The 10517-nt window shown below is 42.9% G+C and overlaps 1 pseudogene; it reads left to right on the plus strand.

Moving 5' to 3' along the window:
- The first annotated feature begins 6923 nt into the window (after positions 1-6923).
- Positions 6924-7489, plus strand: LOC120588859 (peptidyl-prolyl cis-trans isomerase A-like; annotated as a pseudogene).
- Positions 7490-10517: the final 3028 nt, after the last annotated feature.

Here is a 10517-nt window from a genome sequence, read left to right on the forward strand (position 1 = left end):
CCTCCTCTCCACCTGGGAACCTCAGGCAGCCCAGAGCAAGCTTTCCTTGACCTTTGGGGTAGGGTCTGCCCCTCATCTGTGTTCCCATACATCGGGGGAGGGCGGTGCCGGTGGAGCAGGTACCGCAGTGCGCTGCCTCTCCCCTGCAGACCCTGCAGGCGGAGACTCTCTTATTTACGTCTACACACTCAGCACCTGTCAGAGCGCCAGCGCATGGCGTCTCATGGATGAAAGCTTGTACCTTTTGCGGAACATCACCACTCATCAGCTATGTGAGAAAACTCACTTCCTGAGTGAGCAACATCGGGCAAGGAGGATTTCAGAGAAGCCTTCTCAAGCTGGTCCCTTGTGCCAGGTGGAAGCAGCTGTGTGTGTTAATAAGAGCAACGATGATGATAATGACCAATAAGAGCTACAATGTGTTCAGTGCTTACGCTACGCCTGATGCTGCTCTAATGATTCTAATGGCACTTTCCAGCGATGATCTCATTTAATCTCAAAATAAACTCAGGAGGTAAGACTATTCATGCATACACTTTACAGATGAAGAAACTGAGGCTCGGAAAAGTTGCGCACAGAGGATATGTCTTTGAGGTGATTCGCTATCAGCCACGTGTTCTCTTGCTGCAAACTGAGCTCCAAGGATCAAAACAGAGCATGGAATTTGCAGACTCCCAATCTGAGGAGCTTATGGTACATCTGAGCCATAGATTTATTCTGTAAAATAACGGTACCTCTAGTCAGCGCCCACTGTTTTAGAAAAAGTAGAAAATTCTTCCCTGGTGGTTTTGTAAATAGTCTTTAATTGAACACAGCATTGGCATCATTATCACCAAATTCTGCAGTTAACCAACCAGCCCGGAGATTATAGTGACAGAGATATTTACACATTTATGTTTTAACACCATGCAAGACTTTTCAGCCTATAAATTGCTTATCTAACTGATGGTAGTTTCTAGAAAACTGCCTGGGGACATTTCAGGAAAATGAGAGAGTGAGAGGATTCCCCCAAATCCAGCTGTTGCCACCCCAGAATAATCACACTCACGATTAAGAATTAATGTTGGTACAGTCCTTTAAAAATTATAAAATGCATTCTCATAGAGCAGCTTGCCTAGCTCTTAATTCCCATGATAGTGGGAGGAGAGGACTGGTGTGAGGGGTATTATTTTAAAGGAGACCCCCCCAAAGGCTTGTTTCTTCCAGGGCTATAACATTGTCTCACTTTTAGCAAATCTTGGGTGAGCACCTACTATGTGCTAGGAACTAACTGTACTAGGTGCTGGAATGTAATGGTGAATGAAACAGATATTATTCCTTAACTCAGAAAGCTTATAGTCCAGTCAGGGAGAAAGGCCATAATCAAATAATACACAAAGACAAATGTAAAGTTACACTATAGCCGTGATACCAGAGAGGCAAAAAGTGTGATTTGAGACAAAAAAATGGAAGGATTTACTCTAATCAAGATCAGGGAAAACTTTTCTGAGCCAGGATGAATAAGAGTTAATTAGGCAAAGATAGAGGGGACAGTGTTTCAACCAGAGGGAACAACATGCATAAAAGCCCTAGGGCTAACAGGAGTGTATCAGTTAGCTTCTGCTGCATAACAAAGCACCCCCAAACTTCGTGGCTTAACCAACAACCATCTGGCCCTTTAATTCTGTGGGCTGGCAATTTGGCTGGGATCAGCTGGGCAGTTTTCCTCTGATCTCATACACTTGTGATCATCTCCCGGGGCAACTGAAATGGCTTTTCTCTGTTTTATGTGGTTGCTCATAACAGTTTAGTCCAGGATGTTGACATAGCAGCAGGATTCTGAGAGGAAGAAGAGAAGAAGCTACAACTTTTTACATACAAGGCTCAACTTCATTTCTGCCATGTTCTGTTGGTCAAAGCATCTTTTAATATAACCCATAGGTATAGAATCTTAGAAATGGAAGGGATGTTCAGTGGAGTCTAGTCCAAGTAACAAGTAGTAGGTGGGTACCAAACGTCATTTGAATGAATGGAAGGATGAATGGACCATGCATGCCGTCTTCAGCATCAACAGTCCTTGGAATATTGCACCAATGGTCTGGAAGTACTTTCTCTACCTTGGGTTCTTTTTGATTCCTTGTCCCTGCCCCCTCCGCAGTGAAGTCAGAGAAGCAAACCCGATCTGCCAACCTTCACTGTTTCCCTAATGCCTACCAAACCTACTGGTCCATCAAAACCACCAGGAGACACTGCTTAAAATACAGACTCCTGCCCTCCACCCTAGATTCACCAAATCAGAATTCGTGGCTTGGGAACTAGGGATCAATTTTTTTTTTAACATCCATTCCAAGGAGTTCGATGCAACTAATGCAGCTTTCAGGAGCCATTGGCTACAACGTAGTTAAGATGCAAGCTTTCCAAAACAGATTCTCTAGCATTATTGATCTCATCAGCTCAGACATTGCCTCTTTAAGAAAGAGTCCCACCCTTCCCTCTGCAGCACCCCCAGAGCTGATGTCTCCCTTCATTGTGTACCCGCTATATCCTGTACAGACTTTTCATCATATTATTATTATTCAAAAGCTGTTATTAAAATCTGTTTACATATCCGCCACATTCTCACTCCCCTCCCCAGCCCTTTCCCCTACTCCTGAGTAACTGTGAGGTCCTTGCGGATCCCAAGTCATCATTAATTTCAGTGCCTCCCAGAGGACCTGGTACAAAATTGATCCAATTTTGAATCAGTTGATCCGATCCAAGTGTTAAGTGATGGGTGATGAATAGATAAACAAAATGTAGTATATATGGATATCATTCAGCCACAAAATGGAGGGACATTCTGACATATTGCTACAACACGGATGAACCTCGAAGACTTTATGCTAAGTGAAATAAGCCAGTCGCAAAATGACAAATACTGTATGATTCCAGTTATATGAGTATCTACAGAAGTCAAATTCATAGAGATCAAAAGCAGAATGGTGGTTGCCAGGGGCGGATGGGGACTTAATGTTTAACGGGGACAGAGTTTCAGTTGCACAAGGTACAAAGAGTTCTGAGATGGTGGTGATGGTTGCACAGCACTGTGAATAGACCTAGTGCCACTGAAGTGTACGTTTAAAAATGGTACACTATAAAAAAAGTTAACATGGTAAATTTTATGTCATGTGTATCTTCCCATGATTAAAAATTAAAACGAGAATTGAACCAGCGAAAGTATGGATGGTCACCAGGCATTTGTTGGATTCCTCTAAAATCCGAACACTTCCTGACACAATGACTTTGCCAGGGACCAGCTCATGGCCTCTATTATAACTTGGATTCCTTAAGATAATGGCTCTGCACATATTCCATAAAGCCACTGATGGGTGACGGCCAGCTGAGGCTGGGCCAACGCTGCTCGCTCCCCATCCTTCTCTGCCTGGCTCCTGAGGCCTGGCCCCTCTCCCGTTTCCTTCTCCGTTCCGGCCTGTGGTCTTGGCATGGTGCTCCCTTGAATACTGGGCGTGGCTCTGCCGCAGTGGCTGTCTCTACCCTGGACTCCGCAGTTGTTAATGGACCCTGCCCCACACAGACCCAGAGGACTCAGCTCCCAGCTCAGTCCAGCCTCCTCGAAAGAATCATATCGAAAGTTCTTTCTTAAACAAAGCCAAGGCCCCTGGCCTTATAACATTACTTCCTGTGGTTCAGATTCTGCCTTCTGGAACAGTACAGGGCAAGCCTAGCCCCTTTCCATGTAGCAGCTCTCCGGACACTCAAACGGGGCTCTGATAATCCTCCCCAAGTATTCCCCAGATCTTCGGTTTCTCAGACAACAGATACCTAGATCCTTCTCCCCGCCCAGCTGCCCTTATCTGACCCCCCACAGCAGTTTTGTTAATGTCCTCTTAAAACATGGCTCTTAGAAGTAAATAAATTCTCCAGATGGCATCTGACCAGTTGCAGAGAAGAACAGAGTTGTTATTTCTGTGATGTGGACCCAAATTTGCTGAATCCTGAAATAAATCCAAATATCCATCATGTTTTTAAACTTAGCTATAGACCCAAAATCAGCTTGTTTAACCACACACTTCCTACGTCAACGAATGTAGTTGAAACTTCGGATGGTCTGAAACATCTATGTGTACTACGCATTGAGAGGCCATTGAGTTATTTCAATTGTTTAATTTGAATTAATTGTTTAATTAATTATCTTTTTATTCATTCGTCTGAAAAGTTAATTAATTTGCATCCAGAACTTCTCGAGTCCTTACCCCATTAACAATCACATCTCAGGTTTCACAGGCTGGGTGTCCTCACTGGCCAGATCTCACCTGCTTCCCCTCAGAATCTGACCCAGTTATTTCTGAGATCCCCAAGGGGCCTCTCAGGTTCCGTCTACGCCAGGCCCTTTGTAGCCATCCTCTGTCTTCGAAGCCCTCCTGCCAGATGCCAGGTCCTGCCACAGCTCCCAGCATCAGGCACCAAGACACAGAGCCCCTGTCCAGACTGACGTCTCCTGGAACCCCAAAGCCACAAACTGGACACACGGTTCTGTTTAAGTTTTTATCTCACCAAGCCCCTTCTGCCACAGTCCCCTTCTGCAGGGATGGCCACGAGGGATTCCTGTCCCTTAGCTCTTCATTGGTCATCCAGGATGTCATACGACAGGATGTCGAGTATGAATAGAAACCTCTTTAGAATTCTTTGCCATTTTTGATCACTAACATACAAACCAAGCAAAACCACTGTGATTGGCATCGAAGCACAGCTCTGAAGCCCTGGAGGTCATCTGACACGTTCCCCGCCTCCAACCCCCATTCTGTTCAGATAATAAAACTGAGACTTCCCAGGGAAAGTTATTGAAGCAGAGGGATAGTGTGCAACTGTTAAAATCAGGAATAAATCAGGTCTCCTGAGATCTCCCCAAGAAATCATACTCCCCCAAATTTCTAATAAAATTAGGCACCTTCATGAAATTTATCTGGAAACTTCAAGGTAATTTTTTGAAAAGTCAGTTTTAGAAAAGTATTAAAACCTAATACTTCACTCAACCCATTGCTCTCCCTTCACCCCAATTTTCTACTGTTCTCTTCCATTATATATGAACTAGGTTTCAGTTAAGAAAAGAAATCTAGCTGTGACATTGCTAGAAAACATGAAGTCTTTTTTTTTTTTTAAATTGTAAGTTGAACAAGTTTTTCCTTGAGGGCAAATACTAAAAATAGATTAGCAGGTGAATCTTGTATTTTCTTAGATTGAGAGCCGATGTTCCTTCCTATTGAATTTGCTATTTTCTCTGAGCGTGGTCTCTGAGCCAGTGGACTGTGGAAAAATCATTATTCTCCTTGCACTGTGGAAAAATCATTATTTGCATCTGTGACTCACTTTATTCATGTGTAGAATGGGCTTCCATGGTGCATCTGACTAGAAAGTGGTACCCAGTAAGCCAGATGACAGCATCAGCCCATCTATCATTCCTCCACTGACTCATATACTCATCAAGTACTTATTGAGCATTACCTAGGTTCACTCATTCAATAAATATTTGCTGAGCAATGACTGTGTGCCAGGCACTGTTCTTGGTGCTTAGAATATCTCAGGGAACACAGTAAAATGATCTAAAGAGACAAAATATCCTGTCCTTGTGGAGCTTACATTCTAGTAGGGAAAAATAAGCATAGAAAATTAGTAAATGACATAATATATTAGAGATGAGAAGGCATATGGAGCAGAAAAAAATACAAATAGTTGAACAGGGTAACGGGAGTTCAGAAGGGCTGGGATGTCTACATCAATGGTAGATTTTATAATCAATGGCATCTTAGGATCAAGGAATAGGTTATTAGCGTCACATATAAAAACTCACTTGCAAAATGTTTTCATGTTTAAATGAAACAAAACAAGAAGCTGAATGGCAGGCACTGCACTGTGCCACTGTCCCCTTCCTCATCTCAGCCACCCTCCATGCCCCAGACCTTTCCTCCTTGCTTCCTTCACTGAAGCCCCCTGGCTTGTGGACGGCCCCTCAGAGCCTGGGCTTGTGCTCTGCTTCCTGTCCTAGAAGCACATTTGTGATGAGGTCTCACTGACGGAGTATGATGTCGCAGATTTACGGTTACTGAGCATTTTGTTCGATTTCCTCCTTTACAGATAGGGAAACTGAGGTCCAAATTTATTAAAGAAAGGGCTTCGTTCCAACTGCACAAGGGACGGGGAGCAAGAAGGTGAGATGTTGGGGGCGTTCAGCAGAGGTGGGGCGTCAGAGTGGAAGGCCGCCCCCCACAAGCCCTAGATTCACTGGGTGAGATATGGGCTTCCCTACCACTTATAGGATGGGGATTTAGGCCTGTTTTAGCTCATCTCAAAAGACAGATGACCTCAGCTGAACGTTGAGGTATGGTAAATTACAGCTTGCTTTCCTTTTTGCTTAATTCTTTAAAATGCGATGTGATCAATATCATCTATAACTGTTTACATTTCTAGTTTCCTTTTAAAAATGTAGGATCACCCTTTGAAATGGAAAGAATCACGAAATCTTCTGATAACAAGGAAGAAGCACAGAGCAAGCAAAGGTGTGTGTGTCTGCGCATGCTCTAGTCTCCCACGATGATGGTAGGCTTGACTATTTCCCTTTTTCAGTTCTGTCGATTTTTACTTGCTTCTAAATTTAGAATTGTTATATCTTCCTGGTGGATTGAACTTTTTTTCATTACGAAACATCCCCTTTCCTTTCTTGGAAATGCTTCTTGACCTACAATCTGTTATTTTGTGATACTAGTAAAGCTACATCAGCTTTCTCTTGGTGTTTACATTACATATCTTTTTCCGTCTTGTAATTTTGTATTTTCCTGTATCTTTAAAGCGTGTCTCTTAAAAGTAGTATGTACGTAGTTTCTTTTTAAAAAGCCCAGCCTGGGCATTGCAGATGCCACCGCCCCAGCGTCACTCACTCACGCCCAGCCATGGTCAACCGAACCATATTCTGACATCGTGAGCCCTTGGGCCGTGTCTCCTTCGAGCTTTTTGCAGACAAAGTTCCAACGACAGCAGAAAACTTTCGTGCTCTGAGTACTGGGGAGGAAGCATTTGGTTAGAAAGGTTCCCGCCTTCACAGAATTATTCCGGGATTTATGTGCCAGGGTGATGAATTCACACGCCATAATGGCACGGGCGGCAAGTCCATCTACGGGGAGAAACGGGATGATGAAAATTGCATCCTGAAGCATACGGGTCCCAGCATCTTGTCCATGGGAAATGCGGGAGCTGGCGCAAACAGTTCTCAGTTTTCCATCTGCACTGCCAAGACCAAGTGGTTGGATGGCAAGCATGTGTCCTCGGCAAGGTGAAGAGGACATGGGTATCGTGGGGGCTGCGGAATGGGTAGCGCTTTGGGCCCAGGAATGCCGAGAGCAGCAGGAAGATCGCACTGCTGACTGTGGACAACGCTAATCAATTTGACTTCTTTTATCTTAAGCACCAGACCGTTCCTTCTGTAGCTTACAAGAGCACCCGTCACCCGACCTGCTGAGAACTCCCTATAATCTCTGCTCTTGCTACAGTTCTTTGGGTTCCCGATTTTCTTTGTGCCTACGAGTCTAGCTGTGTTGCGGAGTTAAGTTTATGATTATGAAATGAAAATTAAACAGTGGCAACAGAAGGCAAACAAAAAAATCCAGTTTGACAATCTTTATCTTTTAATTGGATTATTTAGTTTAGTTATATTTAATGTGATTATTGATTTATTTTGTTTGTGAGTATGTGTTTAATTTACAATTTATCAAGACATAAAGACTGGCCTTTTGGTATATTTCAAAACTCTAGTCTTGACTTTGCTTTCCACTGGTAGGAAACAGAGTTGATGCAGCCATACACAATAGGAATTTTGAGAAATAGAAATGCATTACCCTGTCATAGCCTAAACCTAGAGATAACCCAAATGTCCATAGAAAATAGAATGGACAAAATATTTTGGTAAAACTATACAACTAAATATTTACATAACAATAAGAAAAAAAGAACAATTGGAAAAACAAACAAACAAACAATTGAACTATTCCTGCAAGCAATCCCACAGGGAGAGAGAAAGAGAGAGAAAACCCAAGCACAGAAGAGTAGATATTGTATGGTTCCACCTATATGAAGTTCAAAACCAGGCAAAACTAAACTATAGTAATAGAGGTCACAAAACTAATTTCCTTTTAGTGGGGATAATGGGCGGACTGGGAGGTGCACGAGGAAGTCTTCTGAGGTATTAGAAAGATTCTCTGTTTTGAACAGCGTTGTGGTCACACAGATGTGGATGTATTTGAGATGTACACGTAAGAACTGTGCACTTAACTCTAAGCTGTACCTCAGTTAAAAGGAAAACAAAGCCCAGGAGCCTGAGTTGTGCCCAGCCTCGGGGTCCTGGCAGCTGCGCTCTCACTGGACATTGGCTGGGACGAGTTCTTGGCTGTGTCTGGCTTCCCGTGGCCCCTGCCTGCTGCTGGAGCCAGGTTCCTTGCCTACCTGGTGATCCTTGAGCAGCCTGCTATCCTGCCAATAAATTCCTTTTGTGTTCATGTGAGTATGAGTCGTGTTAGCCACTTTTTTTTTTTTTTGGATTACCTAAGTTGTTTCCTAGCATGTAACCTTGGTCTGGAAAGTAGGATCAAATAAAACAATAAATGTAATTGTATTTTGTCAATTGTAAAGAAACGAGCTACACGAAAGGCACTCTTATTAGTCTGAAAGAAGAAAAGGAAATTGATGTATGAAATGCTCAGTTAGTTTGAAACATTAAAATCATTTAAAGCCATGCTTTACAAGGCTGCCTAATTGCAAAAACTATAAGCTCTCTGGGGAAAACAACCATTAAAAAAAAAAAGCATGACATTTCAAAATGGAATATAAGTCAGGACCTGCTAGCTCATGATGGTTATTGTAGCAGAATAGTTATTTTGGTTTAATGGGACGCTTAAAAATACAATTAGATTTTTAGACTCTGGTGGAAGAAAAGCACATAATGAAATGAAGATAGCAGGTATATTGGAAGATAATGTTACATAAGAAAATTATTTTGGTGAACTTTATTTGAATCAGGATGATTCATAATTGTGTAATTAGGTACTTCAATTTAAACATGAAGTAGAGTAAATTATGCAAGTAACAAACAAAGCGCCTCTCCCTGGTATTTCTCATCAAAATATATTAACAAGACATTGACATTTTTTCTAGATGGCAATTGGCGATTAGTTGATGGCCTGCTGTTTGCAAACATTTCCTCTTAGTTTGGAACATGAACATTCAGGAAACCAGTTCTGTATTTGCTCACCCTTTCCTGAAGCCTGGGTCCCTTGAGAGCTCATGTCTCATCACAATCTTGGCACCTTGGAGGTTCCTGAGTGGCCATGGCAGCAGTGCATTGTGGGAGCCGCTCAGAGATTTGCTGGAATATAAGGGAGGGGCCTTTGCCTCCAGGGCCAACTGGGTTCTGTGCCAGAATGTCAGGCTGATGCATTGTCTCTGGAATCAGACTGGCTTTCCTGTCCCTTCCTCCTGCCATTCTTGTTCAGCTATTCCAGTCAGGATCAATCTTGGACAGAGGCACATCGGTCCCCCAAAGGGTAGCTGATTCACGCATTCGAAATGAAACATTTGGGCAGTTTTACAAATCGCCCCTATACTGCCTCATTTGAGATTCTCAACCACACTAGGCCAGATATTGTTTTCAGCTCTCTCTCTCTCTCTCTTTTTTTTTTGCAAATTCAAAAGCCACAGATGGGTGGTCATGTGTCTAAAAGAAGTCTCATTATTGGTCTTTCTGTTGAGACTATTCCATCTTCCCTCTTCCTGATGTTATACACCTGAAAAAACAACTTGGCCTTTTTTTAAAACTCTCAAGGTGTCCCTGTTGTTGTAAGAAAAAAGCCAAACCTCTCGGCATTCATAGTCAAGGTGTTTCAAAATCTAGTCCAAAGCAATCTGGCAGCTGCTCTGGTTGGGACAAAGGGGAGGGAACCACGGTTGACGGGGAGACCAACTGAGAAGCTTTTGAAACTATCTGGGTACTTGATAAAGTCCTGTACTAGTAGGTGACAGTGCTCCTAGAGAGATCGTTAGGGCAGGCCTAATCCGATACGACAGATATCTTTATGAGAAGAGGAAATTAGGATGTGACACATACAGAGGGAGATTGAGTCAAAACACGGAAATGATGTCCATTACACGCCAAGGAGAGAGGCCACCAATAGCAACAACTCTGCTGACACCTTGATCTCAGACTTCCGGCTTCCAAAATGGTGAGGAAGTAACATCTGTTGTTTAAGCCACTCAAGGTTGTGGTACCTTGTTGTGGCAGCCTCGGAGTACTGCTGTATTAGTGTCGACCTCAGAGAGTTGTGTGCACTTTCAAAGAGATAATTAATGTACGTAGGAACATTCGCTCACGTATTCTGTCCACAAAGATGTACTGAGTGCCTAGTATATGTCACCGACTGTATCTGACACATAGACAGATGTTGGTGATTATTGTAATTATTAAAACAAGAAGACTTGGTGGGTGCATTTTCTCATAT

This window comes from Pteropus medius, unplaced genomic scaffold (assembly GCF_902729225.1).
Source record: "Pteropus medius unplaced genomic scaffold, Ma_sr-lr_union100, whole genome shotgun sequence".
In the NCBI taxonomy this organism is placed as follows: domain Eukaryota; kingdom Metazoa; phylum Chordata; class Mammalia; order Chiroptera; family Pteropodidae; genus Pteropus; species Pteropus medius.